Source organism: Lynx canadensis, chromosome A1 (assembly GCF_007474595.2).
Source record: "Lynx canadensis isolate LIC74 chromosome A1, mLynCan4.pri.v2, whole genome shotgun sequence".
Classification (NCBI taxonomy): Eukaryota; Metazoa; Chordata; class Mammalia; order Carnivora; family Felidae; genus Lynx; species Lynx canadensis.
Window position 1 is genome coordinate 112594183 of NC_044303.2, and position 20812 is coordinate 112614994.

Consider the following 20812-nt stretch of genomic DNA (forward strand, 5'->3'; position numbering starts at 1 on the left):
ACCCAGTGCAAGTGAGGAAGGGGCAGAGAGAGAGGGAGACACAGAATATGAAGCAGGCTTCAGACTCCCAGCTGTCAGCACAGAACCCAACACAGGGCTTGAACTTACGAACCGGGAGATCGTGACCTGAGCAGAAGTCAGATGCTTAACCCACTGAGCCACCCAGGCGCCCCTGATTTGGGATGACTTTTACTCCCATCTGACACAGGATGAGTTCAGAGTTCTGGGCTACCATGACTCTTGGGCTCAAGGTGCATGTGAAGGCCTGAGCATCAGTCTCTCCTGTTCATGTCCTGATTGTGGTGCCCTTTTAGTCTGTAACCCCCGAAGATGGCCTGTTGGTGGCAGGCGTCCTTTATCCTGTCCCCTGCTGCTGTACCACCCCACACTGCACCACATGTCAGGATCTATACCACATGGCCATGCCTCTCTCCCTCGAGGGTTTTGAGACCATTTCTCCACAACCACAATGTGCTATTATAATTGATATTCTCTCTTGCAACAGATTGATTTTTGTGCCCTCCTGGGTTGGTTGTGACGCATGCCAGATAAGGGACAGGCCTTCTTTGTGCAGATGGAGATAACAATATAGCTCTGACCTCTGCCCTCAACCACCTGCATCTTTTCATTTACCTCCCTTCCATGTATGATTGGCTAGGAAACCTTTATAAAGCCAGGACCAAGTGGCACAGTTTCAAGAAACACAGACCATCTATCTAAATTAATTTCAAAATAGCTCAAGTATTTTTATTCTTTACTCTTTGAAAATTCTGAAGGGAATCTAAGTACATGCTTCACAGCAATTCTCTACATTTTTACCTGACAGTTCACAGCTTCTCCAGCACAGATTTCTTCAAAATTCATACCCTTCCTGGGCACCTGGATGGCTCAGTAAGTCGGGCATCTGACTCCTGATTTCAGCTCAGGTCATGATCCAAGGGTCGTGGGATTGAGCCCCCTGTTGGGCCCCTCACTGAGTGTCAAGCCTGCTTAAGATTCTCTCTCTCTTTCTCTCTCCCCCCCCCCCCACCTTCTGCCCCTCTCCCCTGCTCGTGCTCTCTAAAAAAAAGAAAAAGAAAAAAAATTCTTGCCCTTGCCAAAACACCTAACCCCACAGCCCGTGTGGCCTTTCTTCTTCATTTCTACTCTTCCTCTTAGTATTTAATTACCTAGATCTGTGCTGTCCAGAGTATGGTGGCCACTAGCCACGTATGGCTGTTAAGCACTTTAAGTGCGGCTGATCTGAAAGGAGATGTGCACTAAGTGTAAAAAACACACCATATTTTGAAGGCTTGATATGAAATTTAAAAAGGAAATTTAAAATAACTGACTGATTTTTTATATTCATTCCAAGTTGAAATGATAATGTTTTAATATATTGAGTTAAATGAAATATGTAATTAAATTAACTTTACCTGTTTCTTCTTGATTTTTCTAAAATATATATATGTATATAATATATATATACATGTACATATATATGTGTATATAATATATATATACATGTACATATATATGTATATATATGGGATATATGTATATATATGTATATATACATTTTTTTGAGAGAGAGAGAGAGAGAGAGCAAGCAGGGGGAGGGCAGAGAGAAGGAGACATAGGACCCAAACCGGGCTCTGCGCTGACAACAGTGAGTCCAATGTGGGGCTCAAACTCACAAACCACAAGATCATGACCTGAGCTGAAGTGGGACCCTCAACTGACTGAGCCACCCAGGTGCCCCTCCTTTTGCTTTTTTAGTATGGCTAGTAGAAAATTTTAAGTGGCATATGTTGCTCATGTTATATTTCTTTTGCACAGTGCTGAGTCAGATCAATGAAGACTTACCAGTTTTCTCCTTTTCCTCCTGCTTCTTCCTCTTTCCTTCCTGGTTCTGTCTTCCTTGACCTGATGTCTTGGTTTGAAAATACAAAAGTCCCACTAAGTGGTCTGGCAGAAAAGAAGCTCTCCCAGATGGGGGCATCAAAGGGCAAAGGCTCTAGATATAAATACATCAATCATTTATTTTAAATTTTTTTAATGTTTATTTTTTTTTGAGAGAGAGACAGCATGAGTGGGGGAGGAGCAGAGAGAGAGACACACAGAATCCAAAGCAGGCTCTAGGCTCTGAGCTGTCAGCACGGGAGCCTGACGCAGGGATTGAGCTCATGAACCTCAAGATCGTGACATGAGCTGAAGTCACTTAACCACCTGAGCCACCCAGGCACCCGATACATCAATCATTTTTGTCTCATCCCACGTATGTTAAATAGTATTTGCTTTACTTGAGGAACGAAAGGACTTCACTATTGAAATCACCATCATAAAATTTACTACACAGAAAACATCAGATGGAGGAAAAACAGTAATTCTTTTTTCCTGAAACACTTACAAAGTCCACATCTTAATCTAGAGTTTAAATTATTTCATTCATGATTTAACTCCTCGCAAATGTCTGTTGTGTCAAGGCTCTGCCATGATTCTATACTTCTCAGTCGACACATTCATATTAAGACCATTAGCTCTTTTTTATTTAAAATTGGTAGGCAACAGTTTCCTATTTTGTGTTTCTTCACTTGGATAAATGTCTAGTTCCCAGTCCATCATCACCAATAACTTAAGAACCATTTTATTCTTCACTCCAGGAGGCTGTCCCTAACCAGGAAAGCCAGGCTGCTGTGACTCACGCCTCGCATAAAATATGTCTGTTTGGGAAAACAGCCAGAACTATTGCTTGACCTTATGATAAGAGATAAAAAGTAGTTGTGAATACAACAGGAGGATTTGTTCTAAACTTCTAAATATTTTTATTTGATGATCTTTTAAATCTTTTTTTTTATTGAAATGCAGTGCACAATGACAGCTAACAAGAGACGTATTCCCACGTCTAAGTGTTCACATATGTGGAAAATAATTGGATGTGGGCTGAATAGATGCATTTGAAACAAATCATGGGTGAAGAACAAGAGACGATCTTTTACTTGATGATTATTCTCCCTGTGTTAATAAGGGAGTAATTTACCCTGGGTGGTTGCAGCCAAAGATTGAAAAGCTAACCAGTTAATGCTATCAGCCTGTGGTTTTGTTAAGTCAGGAATCGAACTTGGAAAATGGTTCCTTGGAATCTCCAGGGAACAGGGTGGGGCTGGAAAGCCGGAATCCCATGTCTTTGCCCATGAAGAGCACACATATATAATTTTAGGATTTATTAGTTAGTATTTACTAATACTTTGGTTTTGTACATTTAAAATTTCAGACAATTGCTTGTTCATGTTCACTCAGGAAGAGGAAGTCGAGTATTGTGTAATTAAACGGAATCAGGAGAATTTACGCTGATATTTGGTAAGCCATTTCCTCTTCTTACTACAAGTGTCTGATACATGCTTTTCCCGATAAGTAGCAGAACTGCTGTTCTCATCAGAAATTTCGGAGCTGAAATAGAAATCTCTGAGGGGCTGTTTGACTTTGAGGTGGCCTTTTTGTAAGGATTTTTTGGAAACAAGGGGCAGTTGCGAATTTAGATCTTCGAGGACTGTGCTATTACCTCTGACGAGATGAATGTTCAGGCATGTGCAAACAAGTCTCTTGGTGTTTGGCCCAGAAAGCTCGATTGTTTCCCCCTCTGGCCTGCACTTTCTGTGTGAGAGTGGACCCTTGCAGTAGAGCGGGAGTAGGACAGTGATCTGGAGATCTACACGCTTACCCAAAAGCCCAGCCAGCTTCTCCTGAGTCAGGATGAGGCCGACTGCACTCCTCAAGAAGTCCCAATGTAGAAGCAGCTTTCAAAGGTCCCTTTCTCCACCCCTCCCCTTCTCTGCGGTGCTTGCCCTCAGCCAAATGCATGGCTGTGCGCTTCTAAAGATCTCAGGACACCTCCCAGCAGCTTTTGCAACCCGTCCCAAGCCTAACACTAGAGCAAATCCTCTAAATGTGTAATATAAATTTGCCCTGGTCTAATCTGGGGACCCCGTGGGGGCGCTGCCTTAATACCACATGTCCAGGTGAGGTGTGGAGAGACAGACTGATTTCTATCTCTGTTAAATATGCTCCCTCTTAAGTGATGTGACTAAGGAAGGAACACCTTCTCAAATTTCTCTGGAGGCCTATGGTTTGGTGCTAAGAAGATACGGAGGCAGAAATTTGCGGCTCTTTACTAAATCCTGCCATACACCTGCAGCCTTGTCAGTATAAATTCTGATCTCAGAGGAAAAATCAACTTCAAATGTGACCCACACGGATGCATATCAGAACCCTGTCTAATAGATAGGCTGGCAGAGCCATAGAAGAAGTGGGTACCAAATCACCAAGTCAAAAAGATGTCTACACCCCCGTGTTCATTACAGTATTATTTATAATAAATATGGAATATATAACAGATAGATATGGAAGCAGCCCAGGTGCCACTGATGGATGAGTGGCTAAAGGAAAGGGGAGGTGCACACACACACACACACACACACACACACACACACGGGATGGAATACTATTCAGAAAGAAAGAAGGCACTGTTGCCGTTTGTGAGAACATGGATGGCCCTTAAGAACAGTATGCAAAGTGAAGTAAGTCAGACAGAGAAAGACAAACTACTGTTTGATATCATTTATACGTGGAATCAAGAGAGAACAGACTGGTGGTTGCCAGACTGGGCGGTAGGGGACAGGGGCAGGGGACAAAATGGGTGAAGGGGGTGGAAAGGTACAAACTTCCCATCATAAAGTCCCGAGGGTGTAATGTACAACATGGTGACGATAGTTAATACTACTGAATGGCAAATTTGAAAGTTGCTCAGAGAGTAGATCTTAAAAGTTCTCATCACAAGAAAAAATAATTATATATATGTATGGTGATGGATGTTGACTAGACTTACTAGGGTAATCATTTTTGCGAGATGCATCAAATCATCATGTTGGAGAAATAAAACTAATACAAGGTTATATGTAAATTATCCCTCCATTTAAAAAAAGGTGTGGGTGGGTGCCTGGTAAGGGCAGGAGGTGAAGGTGAAGAAGACCTCCCAACACTAAAGGAGCACCAGCTGGGGCCCCGGGTCCCTGGGGAGGAAGACACAGGTCTGCCCTGCTTAGAGGCACGTGGAGCAGTGATGGTGGGTGGAGCCCTCCTCCCAGCATCCTGTTTCTAGACATTAAATATCTGGTTCACTGCCTGAGCAAATCTCTGAATGCTTTTCATAGTGTGAAGGGAAAACAGAGGAAGAGTCCAAGCCTAAATGCTAATGCAAGTCTCTGCATTAAAGAAACATTTATTATGGGTTTGAACCAAGGCCAGGCTCAGGCTGCCAGAGAGAGCTGGAAGGAGAGATTGGAGAGTGCTTCCTTTGAAGTTGGTGGTCAGATCTCTGCTGGCTGTGGTAGCGAACCTATCTTATCCCACCAAAGAGCAAGGCTGTTATTTAGGAGGGAGGGGGCCCGCATTTGAAGTTCTGTATTAACATTATTACAAATGATAGAAAACTTTTTTTTTCCAGACAGCTTTTATGTTGCAGAGACCAAAACAACTTGCCTAATATGGGTTTTGCCCACTCCCCTTAGAGTAGTAATTTTAAAAGAGCTTTAATTTAATGAAACAAATTGCCATGCCAAATAGTCCCCAGTGGGGGTGGAGATGGTCTGCAGTGCTGAAGGGCTCTCAGCCCTGCCTGAAATTTCCAGGCTGTGGAGTTGTCCTGGGCCTGCCCGCCGCCTAGGGGTGCAGCTCTTCACGAGTAGCTCTGAGTGCTGAGCCAAGAGCCAGGATGAACAAGGATGAGCCGACCTTACTCTGCCCTCATGGCAGCTCTGAGCCTGAGGGGGCCAGGTGGGATGGGGAGAGAGGGCATCCAATGTGAATCCAAAGCAGAAAGTATGAAGGGCCATGTGAAAGTCTGATAGAACATTGCAGGGAGATCACCACCAGGCAGGGGCATCAGGTGGAGAAGGCATATTTAGGATGCACTTCAAAAGATGGTCAGGATTTGGACAAGAAACAGAGTAGAAGACAGATGAAAAGAGGGCACATGGGGAAGTTGGAGGCATGCCTGGGGAAGGAGGAGAGTTTGGAGAAGAGGCTGAGAAGGGTAATCAGGGCCAGGTTGTGGAGGGTCTGGTGTGGGAGGGAAAGGGCTGGGGGTCGCCGCAGTGGCCCAGGGGAGAGGAGCCGAGTCTGGCAGTGCTGTTGCAGGCGTGTCTGTGATAGTGACTGTCAGCGGGCCCTGGGAGCTTAAAAACTGAGGCTGGGAGCACAGAACCTGAGTTCGGGCTTAAATGGTCTGAGGTGAGGCCACAGGCATTAGGATTTGTGAAAAGCTGCCCATAGTCACTGATTCTAAGATGCTGTCAAGGTGAAGAACGAATCGTTTGCATTCTGATTCAGTGGGGTGGGACTTGTTTTCGAAGCTTGCGGTGATGCCAGTGGTCCTGGTCCACGGGCCACTCTTGGAGTAGCAAGAGGGTCCTTAGGACTCGGCCACACAGAGCACCTGCCTGCAGTTGAACCTTGCTGGGGAGGAAAAACGGAAAACATTTGACCTCTTCCATCTGGTATGCCCTGGGATGCTGGCGCTTGCTGAGGGAGGGCAGCCTCTTTCACTAGCGGTCGCTGTCCTTCAGGGACAAATGGGAACTCTAAACTGAAGCACACATACTCCTAGGGCTAGAGGAAGACGTTTCAGGGGTTGAGCGAGCATGGGCAACTTTTGCTGGATCCGTTTCCTCAGCTTCCACAGCTGGGCTCTCCCACAACAGATCCGCCGGAGGGCACCCTCCTCCATGCTGACCAGCCTACTCCTCCTCGCCTTCCCTCCCAGTCTCTTCCCTCACCCTTGGCAGAGGGAAGATTTCCCTCTCATAGGCCTTACCACGGACGGGGCACTGTGGCCGGATGCAAAAGTCCCCACGATTCGTACCAGAGGGCAACGAGAAAATGCAGGCTCTCGCGATCAAAGCAAGAAATAGTTGACGGTGTTGCCCTTGGCTTCGTGAGCACAGAGCCTTCTCTATCACTGCTAGAATCATATCTTGTAAGGGATTCTCAGGAGGGCCCGCAGCAATATGTTTACTTGAATTTAAAAGATGAAATCATTCTTTTCTGACCAGAAGTAAGTCAACTTTGCTTAATGTTGACAATGAGGACTGACTTTGCAATTAGATCATACATTTATTTAGCCGTATGGACCAGTCCTTATTCCAAACACTTTACACAAATGCAGTGATTTAATCCTCTCAAAGGCCTTATAATTAAGTACTACTATTATTCCCAGTTGACACAGAATATTGATGTACAAGAGGTTAAGTAACTTGTCCACAGTCACATGGCTGGTAAGGGTTGATATTTTCTATAAATTTCACGAACTCAATCTATAGTTCCAACATTTTGACAAAAATACAATGTGATGTCCATGTTCAAAGTACAGTACTCGGGCATCTTTGGCAGTTATTTAAACATATGGTAAAGATCTTTAACTATCGCCTTTAAAATTTGGCTCACTGACTATGCAGTCTTGGCCCAGTCCCACTTTTCTGAGGGTCAGCCCCTTGTCTGCAAAAAATGGAACAAGCATCTCTGCTCAGCAGGGTTGCTGAAAGAGCAAATGTGAGAGCCCAAGAAGTAGCCTGGCCCGTAGCCAGTTCTGGATGAATGGCAGATATTATTAACATGGTTGGCATCTGGAAAGCCATCTTGGCGTGTGGTAGGAGCTCCCTGAATGTAAGCGCCCGTCCACCTGATTAATGATCCCTAGATTTCATTCCCATGGCATAAAATGCCCTGTGGGGGGTGGTAGTGTGAGGCAGCTATGCATCCTCTTGTCTTCCTTGTCCAAATTTCCTCAAAGAAGGCATCACAGTGCACTTCCTCCAGCATGCCCCCTCTGAGTGATAAAGCCTCACAATGACCTCTCTTTTTGTTGATCATTTGACTGGCTCACACTAGGTTTTCGCGAGCAGATCAATGAATCAGTGAATGAATGAATGCTGGGAATCGGGGAGAGGGAATGAGGCAGGCACTTCCTTGCCTTCACCAAACTTGCAGTCTAGATGTCACCAGACAATTGCAACACTGACAGATGCCAAAATAGTAGAAAAAGAGGGGCCAGTGCAAGCCCACGTAAGGGGCATCAAGGAAGGGAAGGCTTCCTGGAAGGAAGTGGTGTCTAAACTAAAATCAAATGGACAAGTAGAAGTCAGACAGCAGGAGCAGTGTGTTCATAGGCCTGGAGGTAAGAAAAGATCCACTGAGCTTTGAGAATAGGACTTAGTAAACTTGACCATGGATGAAGATTTCCTAGTCCTAAGCTTGATTTCTTGCCTTCTGTTGCCCCTCCCAGATGGTCAAAACACAAGGAGTTTTCTACATCTTTTGTATTCACCCTATATTTGCTCATTTCTTACCTCCTGGAGCACTGCATAGAACCCATTCTAGCCAGGAAATGGGTTAACAGCACCCCATCTGCTGGTCCCTAGGACACACATCCCCAGGAAGCCATGCTCTGAAATATCTGTTCACACATCAAAATCGGGATTATGTGGGAGCACTTCACCTGCAAGGGGCATACAGACCCCGTGGCCTCAGAGCTGGGGCTTTGGGTCTATAGGGTGGATGAAATGTGTGGCTTGTCCCAGTCTGCCTTTCGATCCCAAGATCAGAGAAGAGCACAGAGTCAGCAGCAGGGCAGGGAGAGCAGGATTGTCTGTTTATACTCTCTCTCTGTGACTGAAGGTCAAATCCTGTCACCAGCAGACAGACTAGCCTTTGTTGCTTCCCCGGAGTGGCCCTGGACACTCTCTCTCCCCCATACTTTCTGGGGCTTTCTGTTCCAGTCTGCAAAATTAACTCCTGCAAATGAAACAAGAAACAAGATCTGGACACTGCAAATCCACCAACCGAGATCAGATATGTCTTTTGAGGCATGAAAGCAAAGATTTTCTGTGATTTTTCAGAGCCTTCCCAGTTGCAAGATTTTCCTGGAAATCCACAAGTAAGTGCTACTTGTGTACTAGAAACAATGAAATTCATTCTTACGGTTGGCTCCAGAGTGGTCAGTGATATCACCACACAGGCAAACACACTCCCTATCCGTCTGCTAGCGAAGGCTACATTTATGTCAAACTAATTTATGTGTTTCCAGTTTAAAAAATTCAGTTTATTTTCCCTGTGGTTGTGATGAGCAGGTTGGCTGACAAAGAAAAATCAGTAGAAGGAGACTTTCCCAAAGATCAGAAAAAGAGTAAAGCAGAATGTGAGAACACTTGGCTCTGTTGGCCTGACCAGTACATTGACCAAAGCCTGAGGTCTAGGGTGAAGTTCCCTGCACATGGAGACTTGGCCACTTGAACCATACTAGAGCCTGCCATTTTCTTTCTTTATTTCTTTTTTTAAATATAATTAAGTGTCAAGTTAGCTAACATACGGAGTATACAGTGTGTTCTGGGCTTTGGGACTAGATTCCCCGTGATTTTTCACTTACGTGCAACACCCAGTGCTCATCCCAACAAGTGGCCTCCTCGATGCCCATCACCCATTTTCCCTCCACCCCCCCCCCATCAACCCTCAGTTTGTTCTCTGTACTTAAGAGTCTCCCATGGTTTGACTCCCTCTCAGTTTGTAACTATTTTTTTTCTTCCCTTCCCCCATGGTCTTCTGTTAAGTTTCTCAAATTCCACACACGAGTAAGAACATAAGATACCTGTCTTTCTCTGAATGACTTATTTCACTTAGCATATTACATTGTTGCAAATGGCAAGATTCCATTCTTTTTCATTTCTGAGTAGTATTCCATTACACACACACACACACACACACACACACACATATCCACACACATACATATACACCACATCTTTATCCATTCATCAGTCACCGGATATTTGGGCTCTTTCCATAATTTGGCTAGTGTTAATACTGCTGCTTTAAACATTGGTATACACGTGCCCCTATGAATCACCACTCTCGTATCCTTTGGATATAAATGCTTAGTAGTGAGCCTGCCGTTTTCTTTTTTTATTTTTTTTTTAATTTTCTTTTTTTGAACGTTTATTTATTTTTTGGGGACAGAGAGACACAGAGCATGAATGGGGGGAGGGGCAGAGAGAGAGGGAGACACAGAATCGGAAACAGGCTCCAGGCTCTGAGCCATCAGCCCAGAGCCTGACGCGGGGCTCGAACTCACGGACCGCGAGATCGTGACCTGGCTGAAGTTGGACGCTTAACTGACTGCGCCACCCAGGCGCCCCGAGCCTGCCGTTTTCTAAGAGCACTTCTTTTTGCTCCTAAAAGTAGTCCCAACTTTCCTTTACAAGACCTTTAACATGTGTGTTTTCCAGGATGTCTTTCCTGACCAATCTCACCTGGCCCTGGTCACTCCTTTGGGTTTTCTTTCATGGCTGTGTGCCCCACCTCGGGTTGTAAGCCCTGTGAAGTCAGGAACAAACCATTTCTTGACTGTCCTCTTTGCAGCTCTAGAGGAAGCATTTTGTCAATGGGAGGGATGGGGTCCGAGGCTACCGACTCCACAGGTACCATTTCCTTACTGGCGGGATGTTTGAGCCCAAATCCAGCCCCTATATCCCTCCATCGCTTAGGACTCCTCTTGCAAATAGGCTGTTTTGCACAACTGCCTTTTCCAGGAGACACCTTGCACTGCGGTGCTTGTGTTTGGCTGCAGTTAACTCCAAGGCCTGTGCCAGCCACACACTCAACAAGGGCCATGCTTCCAGCCAAGTGAGTCCTCTGAAATGAAAACACAAACAGGCCATCCTGCCGGGACCGGTAGCCGCCTGCTGCTAGCTGGGGAGGAAGGACTTTCATTAGTTATTGTCACTGAGCTGGCACTGTGCCAATCCCCACATCTGGAAACAGTTATGAAGAAGGAAGAGGCATGAAAGCCTGGGCCTCATGACCCTGCAGTGTTCCTTTCTGCTGCTTTATTTATTAATTTGCTGGTTTGGAGTGATCAACTCAGGTCCCCAGTGTAAGTTACAGGAACCGAAGTTAAAAAGGGGCCACGACAGTCACAATACGCTCCGAAAACAGGCCAAGATCTTATTTATGGGGTCTTGGATGAACTTTACATCTAAATAAACATGTTTTGAAGTTGCATAGTGTGTTGGACTTTAATCACCAAGCCAAGCCTTTCTAAGCTCTGCCTCGAGCTTCATGCTCCTCCCCAACTTGGCAGGACTCTGCCACATAGGTCTCCAGGGCACGCTAGGATATGTGCTCATTGGATTTGGACATGCAGATAGAGCCTGCTGTTTGTGCATGCGCGCGCGCGTGCATACACACACACACACACACACACACACACACACACAGAGGGACACACTTGTTACCTCCCCTGCCTGCCTCCTTTAAACTGTAAGTAACCGAAATGTTTCAGTGGAGACTGACCTGTGTCTGCACGCACCAGTGCCATGTGCCGTTAGCTGCTGACAGTGCCCTGAAGATGAAATAGTCCACAAGGCCTAGGGGCCTGTTCCAGAGTGCTTATTGGTTCTAAAGTTTGAAAAGTGCTATATGGAAGATGGGCTTTTTGAAAAGGACCCAAATTCAAACGTTAGGATATTTAGATTTCTATACAATGGAAGGGTGGAGAAGGATGGTCTTAAATCGAATGATCAAGAAGGCATTTTCCTTGGCCATTAAGAATGGATGCACAGAAAAGCAACTCTTCCAGGCTCTTGTAGGTCTCAGAAACTGTAAGGTGCTAACGAGAACCAGAAACCCAGACTAGCAGTATGTCTGTCTCTGGTACTAACTCTGTCTCTGGTTTGGGGTTTGATGAGTTGCAGTCTACCTTGCTGACTTGGCTTCCCTCCCAACCAGATGATGAATCACCTCTTCTGGGAAGAATCCCAAACCCCCTCCACTCCTCTCACCCTTGACCGACTAGCCAGCCACCATCCCCCCCTTGCCCCGTGTGGTTGGGTACTTTCCTTTGGAGCTCCTTTCTGTGGAGCCATATATTAAGCACTTATTTCATTGTATATACGCCTGGCTCCCCCACCAGACTGAGTGCCTCATGGACGGGGAATGACTGAGTCATTTCTGCAACTGCCACAGGCAGCCCGTCGCTGAGCTCGTTAGCATGATTTCTGTGAGTGTTTGTACAATCAGTCCAGAACCACTTTGTGGAGCGAGACGGTTGACCCATGCATCGGCAGTAGCATTTTTTTTTTAATGACATAGAAAAATAGGACTTACTCAAACTACAGTTCAACTGTGACTTCAGAAATGTGCTAATTAATCCGGACACATCTTTTCTACAGACTCTGGGGGTCATTTTAATTCTTTTGTTGTCCTGGGATTCTGTTGTATTAAATGTTAATCTAAGTGACTGTGCCGTTAATTTGAAGAATTCTCAAGGACAGATAATTAATGTTTGATCAGTAATTTAAAGAGGACTAAAAGGAAAGTTTGGGTTTTTGTTTAAATGAGACATGCTGAAGTGTTGTCGTATGTGGGGTTGTGCCAGGCACCCCAAAGAATTATCTTTCACTTCTTATGTTACACACTTTTACGGTGCTTTAAGAGAAATGAGGGCTCAGAATACATAGTCCATCCGCAGTGTGAAATGTATTAGGAAAGAAAACGATCTGTCTTGCCAGCCAAAGAGTCAGACGGAGGTCATTGCTAGAGTACGGGAGGCTGCAAAGAGGGGTCTAGATATTAAAGAGGAATGATGAGGCCTTGCCAGTGCTTGCTGCAGTATGTTTAAGAGTCCACATGTGCTGAGACCATAAGTTAGCTCTGGGAGCCTAGAGGCTACCTGATGGTAAATTGGGTGCAGGTGGGAATGTTCCCTTTGGGAGGTCCCAGGCCATGGGGAGCCCAGTGTCAGTGCTGCAAACTCCCTCAGGTGTCTGCGTAAGCCGTGGGGGAAAAGACAGGGATGTGCTTCCCCCAAATTCAAGAAAGCAATTCTCGTCTTGCCCATGCCAGCTGAGTAGCATTTTTATTTGGTCAGCGCAAATTCTGGAGACTTCATCAGAGGACGCTGCAAGTGGCTAATCTGGAGGAGCAACAAGTCACTGCTATGGGAGCAGGTGGGTAATCCCTTCCCCTGTATCTGGGAGGCACGGGCTCATCTAGATTCACCAAGCAGTAAATACAGATGGTTCTTTCTGTAGGCTGGGAGTGGCCTAACGGTAAGGTTGTTGAGGGGTGCTAAATAATTCTAGTTGAGTCACTCAAAGGAACACAGATTTCATGGTGAAGATAAACGATGGTTCCACAGCTCAGTCCTCTGCCTCTCTGGGGTGGGAGGGAATGGCTCTGTGTCACCACTTTCCTCACCAAAGCTGCCTCATTCACCAGAAAGTCTGCTGGGGACTTGCAGGGGTTTGCTCAGTGAACATCTGTGCAAGCGAGAGAAAGTTCTAGAGCTTTTGAAAAGTGTGCAACTACACTGCCCGCCGAGGGGCATTCAACAGTGGTGTAGGCAGTGCGGCTGCTAGGACCTGGTGGGCCATCTGTGTTCAAATGCTGACTCATCCGCTTACAGCTTCATCACTTCTCTGGCAAGCTCCTTCACTTCTCCCAGCCTTGCCTTTCTAACATCTGTAAAACAGGAAAAATAATGATTCCCACCCCATAGGATTATGTTAAAGATGAAATGACTTAATGCATAGAAAGTACTTAAGACAGCACCTGCCGTTGGTAAGCTAGAGTGGTGTGCAAACGGGTAACTAGTCCGTGTGCGCATGCGTGCACGTATTTGCTTTTCTCGGCTTCCCCATCGCTCTGAACCTCGCTGCCTTTCTAGAAACAGCCTCATCTGGGGGATCCCCGGGCTAACCCCTGCTTTTGCTGTCTTGGGAAGCACCAGTTGAAGCCCCTTTCCGTGGCTCCTCTCATCACAGCATTTAGGCCCTCAAGTCTTGGTGAAAGGTCAGGAGCCCCATGGGTGGAAGCCTGAGGAGGAAATGCTGGGGAAGGCTGGGAGTGGGGAGGGAGCCGGCTCGGAGAGGTGGCTGGTGCTGACAGGTGGGCTCTGGGCCCAGAGCCTGACTGCTGCGTGAGGGGTGGGGCGGGTCCAGAGAAGTCAGGGTGTGTATCACAGAACGCTGAAATGTGGAGTAATTTTGCCTCCATTTCAGGGTAAAGGTGCTGATCTAGAGAACGGGCATGTTCCAAAGTGTGCCAACCAGCAGGCAAGATGTGTCTGTTATCTCTCAAGCTGTCTGGCCTGCACAAATCACCTTCTGTACCATGGATTCAAATGTCCTGAGGCCTTTTGGGGGAGGCAGGGTGGGGGCAGGATCAGAGCATTTTTTAGGCACTTTCAACATGGCTCTCAGGATGGCTGCTGTAGAGCCACATCTCTCGATGGCTGCAACCTCTTTCCCCTTCTTCTGATGGTCACACAGCTTGTGGCTGAGGAAGTGGAGGCTTTCTCTGCATTTTAGCACGGCGGGGGGGGGGGGGGGGGGGGAGGGGGAGCAGTCAAAATCAGGATGTGACGTTGGGAGGGAAGGTGGGGAGGGGAGCCAGGACAAACATTTTTTTAAGCCCCTTGGTTTCTGCCTGACTCTGGGGGCCACTTAAATCAGAATCCTAGCTGCGTGGAGGAACCACCAGCTAAAGTGGTGTCCGTCTCCGCTTACTCCAGACCCATCCGTTGCACCAGAAGGGATTTAGGCTGGGCCTTCCAAAACACAGACAGCAGTCAATTACTGAGGCTGTAGCTGTTAACTGGGCTCCATGCGGAGCTATTCTGAAGTTCTAAAAGAAGAGCATGTGTAAACACTTGGGCTAAGTGTCATGGCAGGCCTAAGGGCTGACATGGGAAAGGAGAGCCTCCCTCAAGTGGGAAGGCCAAGGAACGAAGACGAGATGATAACACAGCAGCCCGGAAAGGTTACGGAATCTGCCTGAGGGCACACAGCTTCTCAGGAGCAAAGCTGTTCTTACATGAGTGGAGACCAGGAGGAGCCCAGTGCTCTGCATAGCGGAAGCAGAAGTGGGGCTGTGTGGGGTGTGGGCTGTGTGCTGTGTGCCTTGCCCCGCAGGAGACAAGGCTGATGTCAGGATACGTGGGAGAGCAGGCTAGATCCGTCAAAAGGAGGCATTCTATAAGAGCCTTAGCGGCCAGGCACAGCAAAAGAACGGCAATGCGTGGAAAGTAACTTTGGGTGTAGGGATTATGGATGGGATCAGTTTTATTCTATGATCTAGCCTTTTCGGTGTTTTCCAAGCTCTGTATAATCTGCATGCATTCTTTTTTTAACCAGAAAAAAAAAAATGTCCGTTAAAATGAAAGAAAACAGACAGGGAAGTCTGGATTTTCTCTCATAAACAATAGAAGCCATTGGGCGTGTCCTAGATCAGTGTTTCCAGAGAAGCGGTATTTGGGGAAGATAAGGCAGGCAGTGTTGGGAAAGGTGGATGGCGGCAGTGAGGGTAGGGTGTCAAGGAGACTGGCTGGGGACTGCTGCTGGTGAGAAGTGAGGCAGTGGGGTATTTGAGTGCTACCTGGGGGAGCAGAAACATCTGGAGAGGTGTGGAAAGAATGCTTGGAGGGTCTTGGTGACCGTTTGCACGTGGGGGGCAAGAAGAGGGAAGAGGCAAAACTTGCTGTGGGGTTTCCAACCCTGGGCGGTGCCCTTGGCAGGAATCGGACGAAGGAGAGGAGTGGGACAAAGCAGCCATTGGGGCTTGCTGGAGTTTGGAATGCATTGCCTTTGGGTGATGTCTATTTTTTTGAGGCCTTTGCCCTCCAAGCAGGAAAACTTGAGGGGAGTAGAGAAAAGGCATGGGTAAGCTTTGTGTCTCAAGTTCCCTACTGTGGGTATCACTCCTCGAAAGTATTTGAGGTCAGGCAACCTCAAAAGTGCCTGCGGATTCTTCTAGGAGATTTTATCTGAGCCAAATCAATGCAACTCTCGTGTGAAAAATCCATTTCCCTGGAAAATGAAGTTGGGTTCTAACCAACAAGCAGTAGCGTTTGGCAAGCCCTGATTAAGAAAGCCAGTGTTTGGAGAAGTTGTGACAACAGCCAGTCATTTAGGAAAGTAAACACTGGGGACCTCATGCCATTTTAGGGCTGTGACAGTTGGTTCTGTCCCCTTCAGATGTAGAGACTGACGCTGCAGGTTGAAGTGCTTGCTGTTACCAGCCTGTGGACCACCCAGGCCCCCTTTGCAGGCTTTGAAAAGCAAGAAGAATTGAAGGTGACCCCGACCAGACACAGTTTCCTTTCCCTGTTCATTGTGAAGACACTGAATATCTAACAACTGGACTTAGCAAAACAAAAGACAAACCACCTGCCAGTCACCAGGGTATCTTGACGGACATTCAGAAAGTCAGCTGGGCCTCAGTGCAGCAGCTGACCACTTTCCAACGTGGTCATGTCGCTGGTAAAAATTTTCGGGTGTCTTTCTCTTTGTCGATGTCTGTATTTCTTGAAAAGCTTTACATGAATTGAATCGTAGTTTAAACTCATCTGAGCTTTACCCGTTTAACCTAAAACGCCACTGGCCTCTGTTTCTCAGACTTTGACATGCACACAAATGACCTGGTGATCTGTTAAAATACAGTATCTGACGGGGGGTGGGGTGTCTAAGATTCTGCATGTGTTCCACACGTTCTCAGGGGCAAGGTTATGGTACGCCCTTGACAACCCAAATCCAAATTCCCCAAATGGCACTGCAGTAACCCCTCGATTTTAGTAGACAGGGCTGTTTCTTGCATTTGTCAGGGGGATAGAGAATTGCTGTGTGAAGTACTGTTCTAAATGCTGTGTGTTGTACAAAGAATGGAAGCTTTCCCCCACATGTGACTCATGTGTTCCTTTAAGTTGGATATCTCATGCCAAAGCTCATCCTTCTTTCTCCCCAGCAAGTCTTAGGGTGCTGAAGAGCTAATTCGCTACATGGCGGCAGCTTTTTTAGGCCAAGTGCCCTCTGGAAATTATTTTGGCCATGTCATCTGTCCCCACTGATGTACAGACATCACCAGGAACTCTGGCGAGGATGGCCAGAGGGAGGTATGAAGTGGACCAAGCTGCGAACACCAGTTCTCCCACCCACAGACCCCCAAACCAGTTTCTCTCGGTTTCCTTTGTGGGGAACTTGCTGGAACCACTAATTCATCGTGATGTTTAAGGCGCGTCGTCAAGCACAACAGGGTTATTTTCAAAAACTGAACCGTTTTTGGTGATCTTACATGAGCCACAGAATGTGAAAGTAGTCATTTTTATAAAGTGCCTGAAAAAGCCTAGTAATTATTGTTCCAAACAAGCCGGTCTTTCTCTTCAGTTTGTCTGACATGGAAAGAAAAAGAAAATCCCTTCCAAATGAGCGGTCTTTTAGTGAGCTGTACTCGCCCTGGCTGGATCCAGGTCAGCGGGGACGGGGGACCCCTGCTTTTCTCTCCAGCTGCATCTTGTCCTGTGGTCCAAAAACACCCCTCCAAGCAGCTGTCTCTGGTGGGAGAGCATGTTTACAATCACGGCGCTCTGTGTTTTACAGTTTCCGAGAGGGGCAGTGGTGGGCAAGAACGGGATTTATTTTTTACTTACATCTAAACAGTCAATGAAATATTACTGTAATCTCTTACTGAGCTCATGGAAAAACTCAAGTCATCGAATGTTAGTTTTACAGATGAGGGAAGTTTTACAGCAACATTACCTGACTGGCTCCAAAGCCCGTAAATCTTGCTACAGGGAGAGTTAGGCTGGGAAAGCAGGGCTCCCGGGCTCTTACACACGAGATGCATCTTCCCTAAAACTGCGATGCAGCTAATGCTCCAGCCCCGGGGGAAATTTCAAGCCTGGGCTTGGATCTCTTTGAGTGCTTCCTAATGTCCTGTGCCAAGCAGTCATGTTGAAACAGAGAAACGTTCTGCTTGAAATTAATTAAAAGATCATTTTCACATGATCGCTTCTAGAGTTGTTAATCAGTGACCTCTATTATATAAAACAGTTACTGGGGAGAAGTAAGCAACTCATATGCATCGACCACTTGACTTGAGTTATATTATAATCTACCCTAAATCCTATGGGGTAGTTTTGATTATCATCTCTATGAGATAAGTAGCAGTTGAAGCTCAGAGGAATTGACCAGCTTGCCCAAGGCCACACAGCTTATAAGGAGCTGGGATTTGAACTCAGGCCATCTGCCTCCAGAGCCTGTATTCAACAGCTTTGTTATACTGGTGTCATTACTCAGGCAAGACTGGCTGTCTACATGGTGGATCCTGTGTGGGGACAAACGTGAACCAGCTGCAAACCTGAACCATCAAGCGAAATTGCCAAGGGCTGCTTCCTCCCTTTCCTTCCCAGAAACTTCCTGTCGTTTCTTACCTTACCCTTCTTGTCAAAGCCACCCCAAATTTATAAAGGAGTTATTTTACAGCAGCTCATACTCAGATGCCAATCCATGGAAGCTGCTGTGTGCTCAGACCTCAGCCCAGCCAATGCAGCCTTCCCAGCAGGTGATCTGAGAGGCCATCCATCTTGACTCAGTGAGTGGGGTCATTGCCAAAGATACCTCTCTCTTTGCTTGACCACTGGCTGAGCAGAAAGTCAGCAGATAGGATTTTTTGATGGGAAAATCACCAAAATAGTTAGTTCTTCCTATGCTGCTCTCTGGATTTTCTCCCAGAGGCAAGAAGAAGAAGAAGAAGAAGAAGAAGGAGAAGAAGAAGGAGAAGGAGAAGGAGAAGGAGAAGGAGAAGGAGAAGGAGAAGGAGAAGGAGAAGGAGAAGGAGAAGAAGAAGAAGAAGAAGAAGAAGAAGAAGAAGAAGAAGAAGAAGAAAGAAAAAAGAAATGATAATAAGCACCACGATGAGGAAAGAACTCATAGATAAAGTGGAGCTAAATCCTAGGGGCCCAAACCCAGAACCTAGGGCAGCAGGAGAGACATTTTCCTCTCTCAGAAATTTGTTTTCAGGAAAGTGCATTTATTCCAGACTGAAGTGTGTATTTGATAGTGCTCCCCAGTGAGCAGAATGAGCCTCATCTGGACAGAGATAGGCAAAGGGAATATTTTCCCCAAAGTGGCAGAGGTCCCCAGCACTGAGCCTGGCCCCCACAGATAGCCAGCAGAGTGAATGTCCCAACCCTCCCTTCTGGGGAGGTGGGGAGGGGAGGAGACAAGGAGGGCATCAGGGAAGGTCAATGTCAGGACCACTCCAGATCACCTCCTGGTCTTCAGGGCAGAAGACACAAGTGGGGTTTCCCGGAAACTATAGCCTTCTGGTCTTTGGCTTCCTGAGTGCCAGCCAGAGGCTAGAAGCCGCTTAGTGATAGGATCCAGCTGGAACTCTGTGCCCCAGCTGACAGTGGTGGTAGCTCTGTGAAATCCTCCTCTCCACTGACCTCCCTTCAGGGTTTCTTCTCTGCCTGCCTCTCCGCCTCTCAGATGGATCCTTCCTCAAGCTCGGACCTGCTTCCTCACCTCCCTTCCCCTTGCTCTTCCTCCTTGTCTTTTCCAACGCAGGAGCTGCAGAGAGCTCACCTAGTCCACGGTTTGGCCACCACCTGCTGGTGTGCTGACTCAAATCTGCATCTCCAGGCCTCAGGATTCCCCTGGCCCCCCGCCCTGTGAGGGCAGGTCTGTCCTGGGCCTCTCCACCTGGAAATGCAGGGGACCCAGAAGGCATGATGTGGACACACCCGGACTCATGGTTCACTCCCCACTGGCACCTCAGTGTGCCCTTCCCGGGGTGCTCATCATGTATCCAGTCATCCGAGCCTCAAGCCTTGGTTAACTCTGACTACCCCCCTCCCTCCCTTACCCTCCAGTGCCCACGGGGTTTCCAAGTCTAGTCAAGGCTACCCTGAAATCTCCCTGCAACCTGTCCTCCCCTCTCGACTCCCTCTGTTCCCCCAAGTCAGGCCCCCAATGGCTCTTCCTGCCCCTTCCCCAGGCCCTCAACTGCTCTGCTCCCCTCCTCTCCTTGCACCCCACACTCTGATGACCCCTTCTTCTCTTTATTCTTCCTTTCCATCAGCATTGTAACATGTACAAGCCTCTCTTGATTTTGTCTTCACCTGACCTCCGTCCTGACTCTCCCCTTCCCTTCCCAGACAGGATTCTTGAGAAGAATCTTCTCTACTCCATACTCATGTCACCACTCCAACCACCGCAGTCTGGCTTCAGCCATCCTGCTGCCCACAACCAGGTCCCCAGGGGCTCTCTGTAACATGGCAGGCTGAGTCTGTCATGTATATAGTAGTGTTGCTAACAGCCCTTCCTTGCGGGGCTCCCTCCCCAGTGTAGCTCCATACTCCCCATCTCCTGTCCCTCTGTCAGCTGCACCACCTGCCTGGTGACTGCTCTGTGCCCTGCCTCCTCCCCATCATTGCCGTCACCCACCTGCTGCTTTGCCTGCCCTCCCCCAGAGTTCAGGGACTCCTGCAGCTTCAGCTTCATGCAGGCCCAGGGTGACGCCCACGTGGGAATCTCCACACCCCAGCCTCCCCAGAGAGCCACATCCCACCTCCAGCTGTCTGTGGGACCCTCCACCTGGATGAGTCACAAGCACATCAACCTGAGAGGATCCAAAACCACTTACCCTCTCCTGGCAAACCTGCAACCCCGTCCGTGTCCCTTATTCTAAAAATGGTATCACCACCCGCCTAGATGCCCATGCCAAGAGCACCTTAGTCATTGTGCCTCCTCCTTCTCCCCTTCTTACGTACAGCGTCCAAGTCCTGCTGAGTGTGTTACCTCCTCCACACCCCTGGAGTTTGTCCGCCTCTCTGAATGCCCACCTCCACCACTATTGGTCCAGCTCTTACATGGTCCCCCTCCTAGTCACCTGACCTTCCCACCCCAGGCTCACCCTGTTTTGCCTGGGCCTCTCCCAGCCTGTTCCT

At 47.5% G+C, this 20812-nt stretch overlaps 1 long non-coding RNA gene across 8 annotated transcripts in view; it reads left to right on the forward strand.

Moving 5' to 3' along the window:
* LOC115516210 overlaps positions 1-18096 on the forward strand; it is a 34066-nt gene extending 15970 nt beyond the window's left edge. Inside the window, exons 5-9 of one of the 8 annotated variants that reach the window (XR_003969500.1) lie at positions 3254-3339; positions 8710-8968; positions 12931-13034; positions 16062-16346; positions 16828-18096. This is a non-coding gene — a long non-coding RNA (uncharacterized LOC115516210). Of the gene's footprint in view, positions 1-3253; positions 3340-8709; positions 8969-10616; positions 11399-12930; positions 13035-16061 lie in introns of those variants that run through there. The other 7 variants (XR_003969490.1, XR_003969491.1, XR_003969495.1 and 4 more) reach the window with 7 other exon arrangements.
* The last annotated feature ends 2716 nt before the right edge of the window (positions 18097-20812 follow it).